Genomic DNA, 15,076 nt, shown 5'->3' with positions numbered 1-15,076 from the left:
ATCAAGTACAGCTCTGCCACTAATCTGCCATGTGACCTTACACAAATGACAGCCTGTTATCAATGGCCACGTATTGCATAGCAGATTTTACCAACTACGTATTCTGTATATCCGCCACTGAAAGTCAAACTGCATGAGGGTTTTTTTTCTGTCTTAATATGTTAAATAGCAATCACCTTCAACAAGCTTAGTAGAGCAATAGCTTTTCAAATATTTGTATACTATTATAAACTTTTCTGAAATGCCTTATGGGTGCGTGTATATATATATATATATATGGAAATTGAAGATCTAACTCTGAAACCCTAACATTATATAGTATTCCTGAAAAATAAAAACAAGAACTAAATTTAAATTATTTCAAAAATAACAGAGCTACAAGTGTTAGACAAATTCAACTTACGTCAGCAATTTGTGAGTTGAGGGACTTTCTTCCATCTTTTACGGCCTGTAACGCTGGTAAAATCTTTGCCACCTGCAAAGAAAGTATCAGTCAAGAGACAAGTATTTACTAAGCCCTTGCAGTTTCCAAAACGCAGTATCTCAACTTTGACACTTCCCAACACTTAACTTAATCAGGGCTCATCACTCCATGCACAGATCTGACTAACTAAACTCACATCATGATTCCCCTTGCTTGTCCTGACCAAACATTTTAAGTAATAAAAACTATTCAGTGTGTATGTGATCATTCAACTTTGTAAAATTATTCATGTAAGTTACATTGGCATTGTTTAGAAAGTTCTGTATGAAAACATGGGGGGAAAGCCCACTTTATATATGGAATCTAAGAAAGGAAAATGGTGGAGGTGGAAAATGTTGCTCTTTCTTTTATGGCCTCTGTATTCCTTACCTTTTCGTACAGTACATGATATACTTTAGTCAATACCATTACTTTTTGAAATCCCATAAGCATTCTTTTTGTAGCATTTTCCTTAAATACAAAACAAAAAGCCTTACCAATTCAGGTCGATCACATTTTTCCAATTCTTGTTCAAATTGTTTTTCAACGGAAAGAACTTTATCGTCCAGCTTAGATTTGCAAATCTTCAGCTGTTCATTGGTTGCCTAAGAAAAAAGCCAACTTGGTAAGACAGATGTGGGAGCTTTCAGTTAGGGGAAGTCAGGTGACTTCAACCAAACATATGTAGTATTAGCTAAATCTGTTCATAGATTCTGATGATTTTCAGAACAGTAAGATCTTAGCAATTCTAGTGGGTGCCAACAATCTTCTTCATAGGCAAAGTATAAACATTTAGGGTGAAATAACCTAATTGAGTATATTAAATAGTGTCATCAAATCAGAGTTAAACACAAATCAAGATTTGATATTTGATATGAATTACAATAATTGTGCAATTAAAAAAAGTTAAGTGATTAATTATTCCAACTGAATTTTAACCACTATACTAAATGTCTCTGCTATTCACGACCCTTCAACGAAGTTGTGTAAAATTGAAAACCAAAATCAAAGAATGTAAACAGGCAAAAATAAAAGGAGAAAAGCTCTATGTTTTGCTGCTGAAAAAAAAACTTGTTTTTCCTATGTCTCTAAATTTAGCTGTTGTTGCAGCAATTCTCTGACCTGAGTTAGAGTTACTCTACTGGTTTATTTGTATCTATAGATTCTACTGCTAAATTTCTTAACATTCTACCACGTACTTTGCGTTCAATTATTACTACTATTCCAGAAAATAAAGACTGTGACTTTTCATTCTGCTATGTTACACAACTGCATCGTCTTCACAACAAGCTGGTATATTTCATTATTTCATTTTGTCTACACATACAACCCAGCTTGAATAAATGTGCTTGCTATTGAGTTTTTTCTGTTCTGTTAGCATGCCAAATGCTTTCTAAAATTCTCCCAATTGATCAAAACTCTAATCAATTACTACTGGGGCAATAACTTTAAGTGGTAAGCAAATACATATGGTTATTTTTGATAGTAGCTAACACAAGAAGAAAGGATTAATACATGTACCATATTTGTGACCCAATTTATACCATCACCATCTTGCATCTGTGCTCTCTGGTTTTGACTTTTCAATCTTTAAGCAGCAGTGAGATTCTCCAGTCACTTAGCTGAATACATCTTAATTTAGCTAAAATCAAATGGATTTTCCTTATAAGGAGTTGAATCACACCAGGCTCAGGAAAGCTGGATCATAAAAATACTCCTCATTCAGTAACCTCAGGTTGGTAACTTGAGACTGGCCAGGTTGGGAACCTTTTTTTTCTTTCTTTCTTTTTTTCCCCAGAACTCAGCAAGTGATTTTTGGAGAGCCAGTTCTGAAACACTTAGCAGCACATCAATATTTATAATGTAACTTCTGATCCAATTCCGAATAATTCCTAATATTCTTGAGGATTACATCTAGGCCAATACCATGACACAATTTCGATAATTCATTGTTGCCAACTAGTCCTAAATTTGTTTGAATGAATCCTTTGTCTCTCTGTGTAGTAAACTGAGTCCAAAAAAGGAAAGGTCACTTCACAGATTTTCCAAGAAGGAAGAACAAAGAGCTTCTACAGAGCTCTCCTACGAGCTGAATAGGCATCACTCAAAACATGTACTACCAACGGTCTATTTCCAATATTTAACCATTTGTAAGTTATAAAAACTACCATATTTTTTCATATTTCTTTGAAACAGAGTTTGCTGACAACATAGTATCTTTAAAGTCTATGTTAGTCAGCAACACTCCTCGCCCCAGCTTTCAAAATGTAGTCATTTGGTCTCTTTAACTTCAAAGTTTGCCCTTCTTCCGACTCCTCAAAGCTGGCACCTTGCAAAGATCGCTCTAAGCTTTCATACTGAAACAAACCAACACCGTGAGCACAAACTATAAATCATTCAAATAAAGATTTTTTTCATTTGTTTGGAAGGCAGGGCTTCACGCAGAGAGAAAATGAAAACGTCAATTTGTAGCAGAATTTGAAACATCATCAAAGTAAGCCAAATCAGAAGAGACTTGAAACACATATATTGAGGGAAGGGCTCCTTTATAAAATATAGAAAAAAAAAACACATAGCAAAAAGAAAAATACAAATATACTTTCTTAAATGTGAAAAGGTAAGTCCATAAAACAGAAAATCAAATGAGCTAAAAAATATAAGAAACTCATTAGGACAACATGGAGTAAATCCACAATGGGACCACATCACTTCTAACAAAATGGCTAAAATTAGTAAGATTTGTTAAGCATTGAAGTGAGGAACAGCATAATGCCCATACACTCCAAATCAACTGTTTACACAAAACTATCTACATATAAATACTATTTCCTGACTCTAATTATTTTTGTTTTCAAAACTCTTACCTCTTTTTCTAGAAAGTTAGGTTTGTCAAGTAGATCACAATTTTCTTTTATTAGTCCAGAGTGTTCTACAGCAAGCTTTTTCTTTTTTACTAAAAAAAAAAAAAAAAAAAAAGATAAAATGTAAGTTTTTAATTTTATGCAGAAAACTGATGAGACCTAAAATAGGAAAAAGACTGCTTACCTACATAAAGCCTGCTTGCAATCTGAAACAAATTTTTAACAAAAAAATATGTTAAGGCAAATATATATATATAGCTAATAAGCATATGTAAATTTAATTTTACCTCTGCCAATTAAATATTACAAGTGATTTCCGCAAGACAAATGCTCTAATGAGAAAAACTACACATTAATGTCCTCTTATCAAAAATTTAAAGTATATATTATGTCAACAGCTCTGAAATGGTTTTTGGTAAAGATTCCTGTTTCATTTCACTCCGCCTATTGTTCCCTAAACATATTTGGCCCTAAGACAAATGTTTTCAGGCAATTCTATTATCATAGCTCCTAATGCTAATACTCAAACCTGAGAAATATTATCAATTGGACACATGTCTCAACTACTCTAAAGAAAACAGTAAAGCAAATCTTCTTCTTCTTTGATCTTTCTCTTTAACAAATAATAAAGCAAGGGAAAAATCCAGTTTAAGAGCTTAGTGAGGGCTGAAAGGTAAGATAAAAGGAAACTGAATTCATCTAGAGAATAAGGATACAGAGAAAATTAAACAAGAAAAAGCAGGCTACAATACAATCCTACAAATGTAAACAAATATAAAGTAAACTAGTAAGTCAGAACATTATTTGGGGAAGCTCCTCAAGCTTAAAGGAAAACCAGGTGGCCAAAAGGATGGCCCAAATGTCTAATCCTTTGCCTGCTAGAACTCAGCATCGCACACAGATGTTAGTTCTTGCCCTGGTTGCTCGACTTCCCACCCAGACCCAGCTCCATCCTTATGGCCTGGATGCTCGATTCAAACTTCATCCAAACTTGATAAACAACAACAACAACAACAAAAAACAAAAAAAGCACTGAATGATGGTCCAAAGTCTTGGGACCTTGCACCCATGTGGGATGCACAATAAGCTCTTGGATCCTGGCTTCTGATCAGCTCAGTCCCTGCCAGCATCACCTATGGTGGTGACACTATTGAGAGTGAACCAGCAGATGCAAAATCTTCCTCTCCCTCTTCTTGTTTCTGCAAATCTATTTTTTCCAATAAAAAATAAATCTTCAAAAAAAGTAAAAACTGAAAAAATAAAAGGAGAGCCAATATCTGAACAATAGTACTTCAAAAAGAGAAACTGACTTTAAATGGAGAGATTTCTCCAAATTGACATAAAGACAATCCTGAGTCTAGAGAAGTCGAAAAGACAAAGGAATTTTATGGCTAGACACATGATACTGAAATCAGAACATCAAATGCAAAGACGCTCAAAGGGCCGCCACAGTGCCACAGTATGTTACGCTATCACCTGTGATAGCAGCATCTCCTATGGATGCTGGTTGCTCTATTTCAGATTCAGCTGTCTGTGAATGCATCTAGGAAAGCAGTGGGAAGTGGCCCATGTTCTTGGGCCCATGCCACACACCTGGGAGAACGGATGAAACTCCTGCCTCCTGTCATCTTTGGCCTGGCTCAGCTTCACTGGTTGCAGCCAAAATTTGGGGACTGAGCCAGCAACTGAAAAATACCTCCCCTCCCTCTGTCTTCATCCACCCTCCAACTATGCCTTTCAAAGAAATTAATTAATTAATCCTGCTTTCCCCACACCTTTTAAAATTCCTCGCGGTCCTGTTTATGTAAATGCTGAAGAAGTCACAGACACATCCAGGGATAGATGTGCAGAGTGAGGAAAGGGGGAGAGAGAAGTTTGTATTTTCATCTATGTCCATCAGGACAGTGAGTGCACCCCTTCCTGTTGCATGGCTTCTTGTGACCCAGAGAAGGAGAGTGGTTACATGCCAACGCCCTCAGCTCCAAGTGAAAGGCGACTGGCTGGGAGAAAGGATCAGCTACTCCAGCTCCAGTCCAAGTCCTTATTATTGACATGGGAAGCAGCTAATGGTTGCTCAAGAACTTGAGTTCCTGTCACATATGGGAGAGACACTGATGCAATTGCTGGCTCCTGGCTTCCTTCTGGCCCAGCCCTCAGTTACTGCAGCCACTTGAGGAATAAATCAGCCAGTAGATTGCTTTTCGCCTCTCGCTCATTTACTTGAAAGCATCAAATAAATAAGCTTTCTTTTTTAAGTGGAAGAAGTTAATAAACTATGCTCGAAGAAACTAAATACATCAATAATCATTCATCATTATGATAAACTGCTCAACTTGACCTACTGATTGAAAACTGTATGGGTAACATGGCCACATCCCAAACTAGAGGGCCTACGTTCAATCTCCAGCTCTACTTCCTGCCTCCACAGCCCTACCAATACAGACCACAGGAGGCACTAGTAGGGCCATGCTACTCATGTGGGAGACTCTGAGTTCTCAGCTCCCAACCACCCTGCCCAGCCCTGGCTGTTGGAGGAATCTGAACAGTGAAACAGCAGATTGGCCATTTCTTTTGGTCTGTCACCCTGTTTCTCTCGCTCTTTCAGCCATTTGAATCAACTTTAAAAAACAACAGGGGAAGAACTCAAAGTATTTGGGTATTAATACCATAGAAAACTTCTCCAAGGACATTCTTTCAAAATTTTATACTTAAAAACTTGCTCTATACCCCTTCTGTTTTATCTTAGACATATATGTGATTTTGCTTTCTCAAAAAATACAAATTTCTTACATTAGTTGTTCAACTTAAAGACAGAACGAACATTTTTGAATACAGCATTGTTTACTTACAAATTGAAAAATTCTCCATATAAAAATGCAAATGAGAACATAAGTAATGGCTGGACGTATATCGCAACCCCATAGAAATCCATGGGGATGATCTCTTTGTCCAGCATCCTCAGGTACTGTAGGAACAACCTTCAAGACAAAGAAAACTCAGTTCTTAAAAATGCAATTGAGGCAGTAAACAGAGATCCAAATCTATATAGCCAACTCCATTATTTTCCTTTCAGGAAACGGGCTGTAGAATCATAACAAATAGAAGGCACCACAGGAAATTCTTCTGCAAACTTGTACCTACTATCACTCAGTGAAAAAGAAGCACGATAGAGAGAAAAGCAGGAATTTCTCAAACTGGATTCAAATACAAGCGCCCCCACACCTTCCAAATGATGGGACAGGAACAGAGAAGGCCACAGAAAGAAGCTGAGTAATGTAAGTTCAGCTACTTTCCTTTTTTTAAACACCAAATTGGGTTTTATATATATATAAAGTATATTATATTCTCCGTGAAAAGATTTCCCTACTGGAAAGGAAAAAAAAAAGTTATCTGAAGCTTTCAAATGAACTTTGAGGTGTGGTTCTTTTGTTTAATGATTAAGATTACATTCCACAGAATTGCCTTGCTCAGTTCCCAGTCCCAGCTCCTGACTCCAGCTTGCTGCTCATGCAGAATCGAGGAAGCAGCAATGGCTCCAGTAACGGAGGTCCTGCCCCCACAAGGGAAAGCCAAGTTGTATGCGTGACTCCCTGACTCAATCTTCACAACTCTCAAACAAATATTTCAATTAAAAAGTCTAAAAGTCACTGACAGTACTTTGGGTTTAGAGTTCTTGTTTAAAAAGAGTCATTTTGTTGACTTGGGAGGTAGAGTGAAAGAGAAAGAGTCAGAGACTTCTCTCCACTTCCCCAAATGGCAAAAACTGGCAGCTAGGTCTGGTCGAAGACAGGTGCCTAGGACCAGATCTAGGTCTCCCACATGGGATGCAGGAGTCCAAGCACATGGCCAGCTTCTGTTGCTCTCCTAGGTGCATCAGAGGAAGTGGATCAGAAGTGGTGCAGCCAGTATTGCAGTGTGGGAGGGCAATGTCATGGGAGGTAACTTTATCAGCGATGTCACAATTCTGCCCATGCGTTTAGATTCTGAAGCCCTGCACTCCAACTCTATAGGTTTCTCCTGTTATCTAGGAGGGAATGATCTATTTTCACACCCGGGAAATTGAAAGGGAAGCTCTATTTTTGGCCCTTCATGGTTGTGATGCCATAACTGTGACCTTGGAAATCACTTCTTCTCTCCCATTGGTCTTGAGCAAAATACAGCTCAAGACTTTCAACCTGGTTCTGTAGTTCAACTCTCTCTGGATCAAGCCCCAGATGCCACTTTACGAAAAATAAAGCACACAGGCAGGGAAAAGAAGAAGATGACAAATGCACTTTAAAGAGCAATCTGAACTACAGGCTTAGTTCTTTCTGGGCTTCAATCCAAAATCTCTATAGCAAATTTTCCTTTGGTAGACAGTAGACCTTTCTGCCTAAGGGGGGGAAAAACTTACCAAGTATTCTCCCCTCCAAGATCTTTTTTATAACTCTAATCCTCGCAGCCAGGCTGCTCTCTATATATTTATTTAATATATACCAAGTAAATAAGCCTGATAATTTTTTTGAGAGGCAGAAAAAGAATTAGTCCTCTCGTTGGGATGCCTAGATTGCCAGAGCCAGAAAGCTGGCAGTTACTCCAGATTCCTTCTTTCTCTCGTCCTTCATATCTAATAATGAAGTAATACTCATTTTAACTTTTAGTGCCTAACTATGTGCCTACTCACTATTTCCTCCTCTAGCCCTACCACTCTGTTATCATTCACTTCAGTTCTATCTTGAGTTTTGCTTCTCTGACATCTAACCTACATCCTTACCTAGGCTCAGGAAGGCCCAAGTCTAACTCCCGGAAAGGCTTCAACCAGCTCCCCAACACCTACAGCACTTGGACTCTATGTCCCTAGCAAGCACGCCAACACATCAGTTCCTGAGCCCACTCTCCACTAACACAGCTGCTTTTCTCTTCATGCACCACTGTGCTTCATGCCTCCACTGCTTAAACCAGCTCCTCAGCCTAAAGACTTCCCTCATCCAAGAAAATACCATCTCTTCCAACCTTCAATTTCCCTAGCAGGTTGTGTGTATGCTTCAGTAAGCATTTGATTCTTTATACTAGTGTTTTATACTCATTTTTGTCTTCTCTCCCCCTGCACAGCTTGATGCTGGTGCTCAGACAACAAACACACACACACACCTACAGTACAATAAATGAATAAACAGAATAATTACAACTGCCTCAATGTTTAAATGGTCTTTTAAAAAAATAAGAGTGTGTAATAAAACATGGCAAGAGAAATACCACTTAACATGCCAACAACTACTACCATGAATACTGAAGCAGGAAAAATCTATTACCTAATAATAAACTGAAGCTAACAAACAAACAAACAAAAAAACCTCTGGGAATTCATAATTGCTATCCTTTAACAATATCATCTCTGTTAACAAGACAAAGATAAAAGAGGGTAAACAATCTCACTTAAAAGTATCTCTCAGGGGCACTCTTTATTGGAAGATGATGAATTATAATCCCAAACTCTGAAGCTAGCTCAGCTGTCCTTTCAAGACAAGAGGTTTCATCACTACATGGATTTAGGGATTTCTGCCCTTAACTTTGTCAGAGTTGGAAGGACCATGTGTCACTGACCCCCGCTCAAACTTTAAAACAAAAAGGCTACTTCATTTGGAACTCAAGAACCATTCCCATACTTTGTGTTGTCCAGTAGACCAAGTTCCTGATACCCAGGTCCTGCTCTACCACAGGAGCAAACCACACAATACACCTGGCCACAGTGAGGGCTGGCCTCAGACCCTGAGACCACACTGGCTCAGATTACATAACCCTGAGGGCACCCAGACTCACTTCATGTAGCTCATCCTGGAACCACCCCACATATAAATGTGGGGTGGCCCCGGGGGGCTCCATCCACGGAGAAGAGGGTTAAATATCCACTACCACCATCCACAGCCTCCGTGGGAAGAATACTGGCTTTGTTTACAATCCACTCCTGGCAACTGGAGCGTACCACTGCAGAGCCAGCTATGGGGGACCAGGGAGAGCCAGGGAACATGGATCCCACAGGCCTGTGGTGCCACAACACACAACTGCTAGGGCATCATGATGGCCCCTTTGGTACACTTTCTATCCCAGCATAATACAGGTCTGAACCCATCCCACCAGAGCCTGTGACACACCCTCTCGCCACCAGCTCACCCCTCCTCATAAATGGAATAGTCCAACTGCCACTGGGAGTCACCCTCCATCTTGGTGGAAGGCTCTCTGAAATGGGCAGGTGCTATACCTGGGGAGGCCCCACACACCCAGAAAATAAAAGTGTTTGGGCCTGGAGAATGGAACGGGGCCTCAGGCCCTGTGCTGTAGTTTGGGCTATACAGCCAGGAAGGTTGGGGCTGTGGCGCAGACACTCAGGACTTGGGAAGCTGTGGTGCTCACTGCCAAGCTCTTCCCAAGGTCCTCGTGGTGCAGTTCCATGAGGTGACTGCAGTGTGCTCCCTTGACCCAGCAGCTAGCCAGCCCAGGCCTGAGCCTCAGCAGCTGATCCACGGTAACGGAGGCAAATCATGAGGACAGCCCGTCGTGTCCAAGTGCCATCAGGCAGCTAGCTGGTCTATAATGACACTCAAAGGGTGGGAGGAATCTGGGATCTCCATTCCACATGTGCCCACCTGGGAAAGAGGCTGGAAGGGACCACCCACTAACAGGCATCCTCTTGCCTTCTGAGGATATGGCACCTGTGCACTTCCACTTGGAGCCCTGACCCAGTCCAGGGACCATGCCAAAGGACAGAGGCAGGAAGCCTCATTTCTGATGCAAAACCCTGGTCTCTCCAGTCCTGGGTTCTCACAGCACTCACCTGCCCATTGCCTGTCCCTCTGTACAGATCAGGACCCAGAAAACTCTACTGAAGAAGTGGCTGAGAGAATGTGGCATGCAATGCTTGCTTGCTGGACTCCCTGCAGAAACAAACGAGGTTAGTTAGGGACACTTTTGTCCACCATGCCTCCTTATTCGATCCATTCCCTGAGACACTTCTTCATCCAAGGTGGACATCCCACTTGGCCCAGCAAGCAAGAAAGCGTGATCACCTGCTCTGGGGGTTGCTGGGCCAAGTGCAATGCCCATCCCAGAACTAAAAGGCCTCTGGCTTGAGCCATCCCTGTAGCCAGAGAACATGGACTCAGGAGGTCATCCTTTACCCACACATCCCTGTAACGTAAGACCATCCCCACATCCTCATGCTCCGGTCACACAAGGTTATCTATGGAACTGAAGGCCAATGTCATGTGAAGTCATCCTAAGCCACAGTTCTGTCACACAAGGTCATCATTGTACTCACAGACCCAGTTGTTAGAGGCCACCCTGCATCTACAGATCGCACACCCATCAAGTCAGCTCTGCATGCAAACGACCTGTCTGTCACATGAGGCTATCACTGCATCCAAAAGCCACTCTCATTGTGTGGCCCTCCCTGCACACACAGGTCACCATCATGTGAGGCAATGCCTGCACACAAGACACATGTCATGTGAGGCCTTCCCTGTATACACAGGTGCTGTCACATAAGGTCATCCTGATCCAACAGCCCCTATCACATGAGATCATTTCTGCACAATAAGGCCCCTGTTGCATAAACCCTTCCTTGCAACCAAAAGTTCATTTCATGCAGGACCATGCCTGCATCCAAAACCCCTTTGGGTCACTCAAGACTGTAACTGATCCGACACACACTTGCTTTCTAGGCATTCCCAGAAAACACAGGGGCCAATTTTTGATGCCATGCTGGATCACAGCACCAAGTTGCAGGAAGCCATCAGGCACACACAGCCTCTGTCAGAGGAGGACACATCTACAACCAATGGCCAAGGTAGTGCAAGGCCATGCTGCACCTACAGGTCCTTCTCGCAAGAGGCCATCCTGGCACACATAAGTCCATCCTGACTACATGGACCCTGGACCTACAAGGTCATCCAACAACCCATTAAGACCTCTCATGCAAACACAGGCTCAGATCTATAAAGATGTCACTTCACCCACAGGCCTTGGACGTGTAAGGCCATCTCCACAAGAGATGTCCCAGATATGTGTTGTAATCCCTATACCTACAGCTCACTGTTGCATGAGGCAGTCTAAGCACCCAAAGACCCTGCATACACACAGTCATCCCCACACCCACAGGCACCATTTGTTTGAGGCCATCCCTGCACCCACAAAAATGATGGGTGAGGTCATCTTTGACCCCACAAGCCCTGCACCAACGAGGCTATCCCCACATGCATAGGCCCTGGACACATGAGGCCACCCCTGCTCCCTCAAACCCTTGTCATTGTGGCAGAACCTGCACCCACCCATGGCGTGAGAGGCTGTCCTGTACCCACAGGACCCAGGTGGATTAGATTGTCCCTGAACACAGAGGCCCTCAACATGGGAGCTGTCAACACATGCATGGGCTAAGGTCTTACTAGCCCTACCCCACACCCACAAGAGTTTTAAAAGGCAAGGCTGTCCCTGTACCCAAAAGTCCCTTACCCTACAGCCCACAGGCTCCCATCACACAAGGCTGTCCTGAACATATAGGCCATGCACACAGAGACAGTACTTGCACCTATGAGCCCAACACATGAGGCCTTCCTTGCACCCAAAGGCCTCTGTGCCATGAGAGGCCAACCCACACCCATGGACACCTTTTGTACAGTGCTGCCTCCCTCCCCTCCCCGCCCCCGCCTGCCCCAGGCCTTTAGCATGTGAGGCCACCCTGAACCCAAAGGCCCCTGTTGCGCAAGGCCATCTCTTCATCCACAGAACCCTCTCAATGCAAAGCCATCTCTGAACCCACAGGCACCAGATGGTGAGCTAATCCACACACACGGGCCAAAATCACACCAGGGCTGCCCCGCACCCATAGGCCCTGGCATGGCAACGCCAACCCACTTCCAAAGGAACCTGACACCAAACTCCACAGGCTCATGTGGTGGGATACCATCCCATACCCACAGGCCCGTGTCATACAATGCCATCCCTGCAAGCTCAGATCCCTCTTCTGTGAGACCACATCTATACTCACAGGACCCAGATGGGTGAGGCCATTACTTTACCCAAAGGTCCTGTTGCATGAGGCCTTCTCTGCCCCCATAGACCCTTGTCTCAAAAGACCATTTCTGCAACCACAGGCCAGGAAGCCTGAGGTTATCTTAGTGAAGATCTCTTCTGGTCAAGCCTGTTGGGAGTTCTCTGCCCCTCCTAGATGTTGTTTCCCAATTCTTTCTCTAGATTAGGGAAATTTTCCTTTATTGTTTCATTAAATACATTTGCAAACTCAGCTTCTCTTTCTGCACCTTCTGGGACTCCCATAACTCTTATATTTCGTCTCTTAATAGTGCCTTTCTAAAATTCTTCCGCAGTAAAGAGAAGTTAAAAGAATTTGCCTCTTTCAAACCTGCCCTACAAACAATACTTCAAGATGTTCTCTTGACAGAGAAGAGGCCTAGCACCAAACAAAACCAAAGGCAAATGGGAAGAATATCCCAGTAAAATCACAACAGAAGACTAAACCAACGAACAGCCCATTCCTAAAATGACAGGACCAAAGTACCACCCATACATATTAATCTCCGAATGTAAACGGTTTAAGCTCAATCAAACATCATAGATGAGTAGACTGGATTAAAAAACAAAACCCGTCTGTCTATTGTCTGGAAGAGACACACTTCACCAACAAAGATCAGCAGAAACTATGTTGCATGGGTTTTGTTGTTTTCTGTTGGTTTCATCTCTTCAAAACACTTTCTTCTGATTAAATCATTCAATGACTCGTAGAACATGCAGTGGCATCAATTTCTTCAAGAAGGTTCTTGATTTTCATTTCTCCAGCTACAAGTTAGTCATTTAATAGCATGTTGTTTAACTTCATGGTGTTGTTAATGTCCTATTTCTCCCTGATGTTGATTTTGTTTTGTGGCTCTTCAATTAAAGGGCTGTACAGTAGTTGTGTAATGGAGACACTCATATCCAGTAACATGTCATTTAACTTCCTGGCATTGTAAACTTCTATTTTTTCTATTATTGACTTTGTATCATGACTTTCTATTTAAGGGGATGTACACTAGCTGCGAAATGGAGACTAACATCCAGATGTGAGGATGCAGTGTAGGATGCATTTCTGCCTCCAGTCAAGGATGGACTTAAAATGAAACTGTTTTACTATATCTTGACAATAGGATTCTGGACTCTGCCATTGTCCATGTCTGCAATGATGGACATATGACTGTGTATGAAGAACTATATGTTAGTAATGATATAGAGGAACTAGGTGGGGGGAGGGAATTGGGGAGGGGATAAGGGAAATGCCAGGAGCCTATGGAACTGTATCATAAAATGATAATAATAATAAAATGTAAAAAAAAAAAAAAAAGAAAAAAATTGACCCCTAGAGCATAAGGCTGTTGTCGCATAGCACAACCAACATTCTACCTCTGGCTTCATGCTGGCAGGCTCATTCACCTGCTCAACCCAGAAACTCACACTCTTGACCACTGACATCTCCTTGCTCAGACCGACACTCGGGGGGGCCCTGTCAAACAGTGCCTGGTAAAGTAGCCTTAACCAAAAAAGACCACCTTCATCTTACTTCCATCCCAGACAGGCCAGGTCCAAATCTCCCTTAGGGTAATCTCCGATGGCAGCAGGATCCTGGAAGGCTATTTCTCACATCAGCTCCAATGTGAGTCAAAGTCTGCACTACACATGGCCCAGCCAGTAACTCCATGCCAGCTGTCCACACAGCAAAGTCCTTCATTTACACAAGGAAAGGACCTCATTTTCTCCAATTAGTAAAGACCTAAACGTGCTCTGATGGGTAGGAGAGCCAGAAGAAAGGAGAGAGAGAGAGAGAGAGACAGGCCATGGCAGGTGCTTCAGAAAGCAGCCCAATTCTGCCCGCACCCACCAATGCTTAACTATCCTTTCTGGTAACTTGTACTTACTTAGTAGCTGCTCATCTAGGCTGAACCAGCAATGAATGAATTACACATGCCCGAGCTGATGCCCACTAGGGATGCAGGGAGACTCAATTTGTTGACAATCTTCAACTTGGAGCAACTCTCCAGGACTTCCTGATTGAGGATCCTGAGCAGAAAGTCCCAGATCTGCAACACCTCCATCAGCAAGTGCTCAAAGTCCTTCTTTTTGACTTTTGACACCTCTTCCCTCAGGTGCAGGGCTACAAAAGACAGGCACATCTTCTCAGCTTCTGATCACTGTCACTGCTCACCAGGCCTTTGGCAGACAGGCTTCCTAGTCAGCTTCCAGGGCCTGCCTCCTGTAGGCCTCTCCGATTCTCACTCATCTGCTCTAACAAGTTCATCAATTCATTCAATCAATAAGCTGATTTAATTAATTAACCAACCATTTTGGCTTGTTCACTTGATTGATTTAGTTCAACTGTTTAGTTGGTTTTTCAAAGAAATAAAATTTCAAACCCCACACATCTGACCCATGAAAGCACACACACACACACCAAGTGTGCATATGCACCAGGATAGCAGGGCACACAGCAAGCACCCTGTCGGTCAGGAGAAAAACGGGGACCCACCCTGCTGGCTACCTCCTCCTGCACCACAAACCCTGCACTGCCTTCTCTGTCAGAATCCCAGCTAACTACAGATGGAGCAGAACGCTGGATCTTCTGCAAGGGGCCACAGTGCTCCCCACTGCCCTGCCCTGGCGCCATCACAGGTAATGAAAGTGACCACCCCGCAGCCCAAGTCAATCAGATTTTTCTCAAAACCAGAATCCCCAA

At 42.5% G+C, this 15,076-nt stretch overlaps 1 long non-coding RNA gene across 1 annotated transcript; it reads right to left on the bottom strand.

The window, feature by feature from the left end:
- Nucleotides 1–446: 446 nt before the first annotated feature.
- On the bottom strand, nt 447–14,438 carry LOC121166967. Its single transcript, XR_005885517.1, has 7 exons — nt 14,262–14,438; nt 10,136–10,235; nt 6,174–6,302; nt 3,509–3,530; nt 3,328–3,416; nt 961–1,068; nt 447–475 (listed from the first exon to the last, which is right to left on the bottom strand). It is a non-coding gene; the product is annotated as an uncharacterized LOC121166967 (long non-coding RNA).
- Between the last annotated feature and the right edge of the window lie 638 nt (nt 14,439–15,076).

This window comes from Ochotona curzoniae, unplaced genomic scaffold (genome assembly GCF_017591425.1).
Source record: "Ochotona curzoniae isolate NIBS_2020 unplaced genomic scaffold, NIBS_Ocur_1.0 patch270, whole genome shotgun sequence".
Lineage (NCBI taxonomy): Eukaryota > Metazoa > Chordata > Mammalia > Lagomorpha > Ochotonidae > Ochotona > Ochotona curzoniae.
Note: the sequence above shows the minus strand (reverse complement) of the source record. Positions and strands in the feature narration are given on the sequence as shown.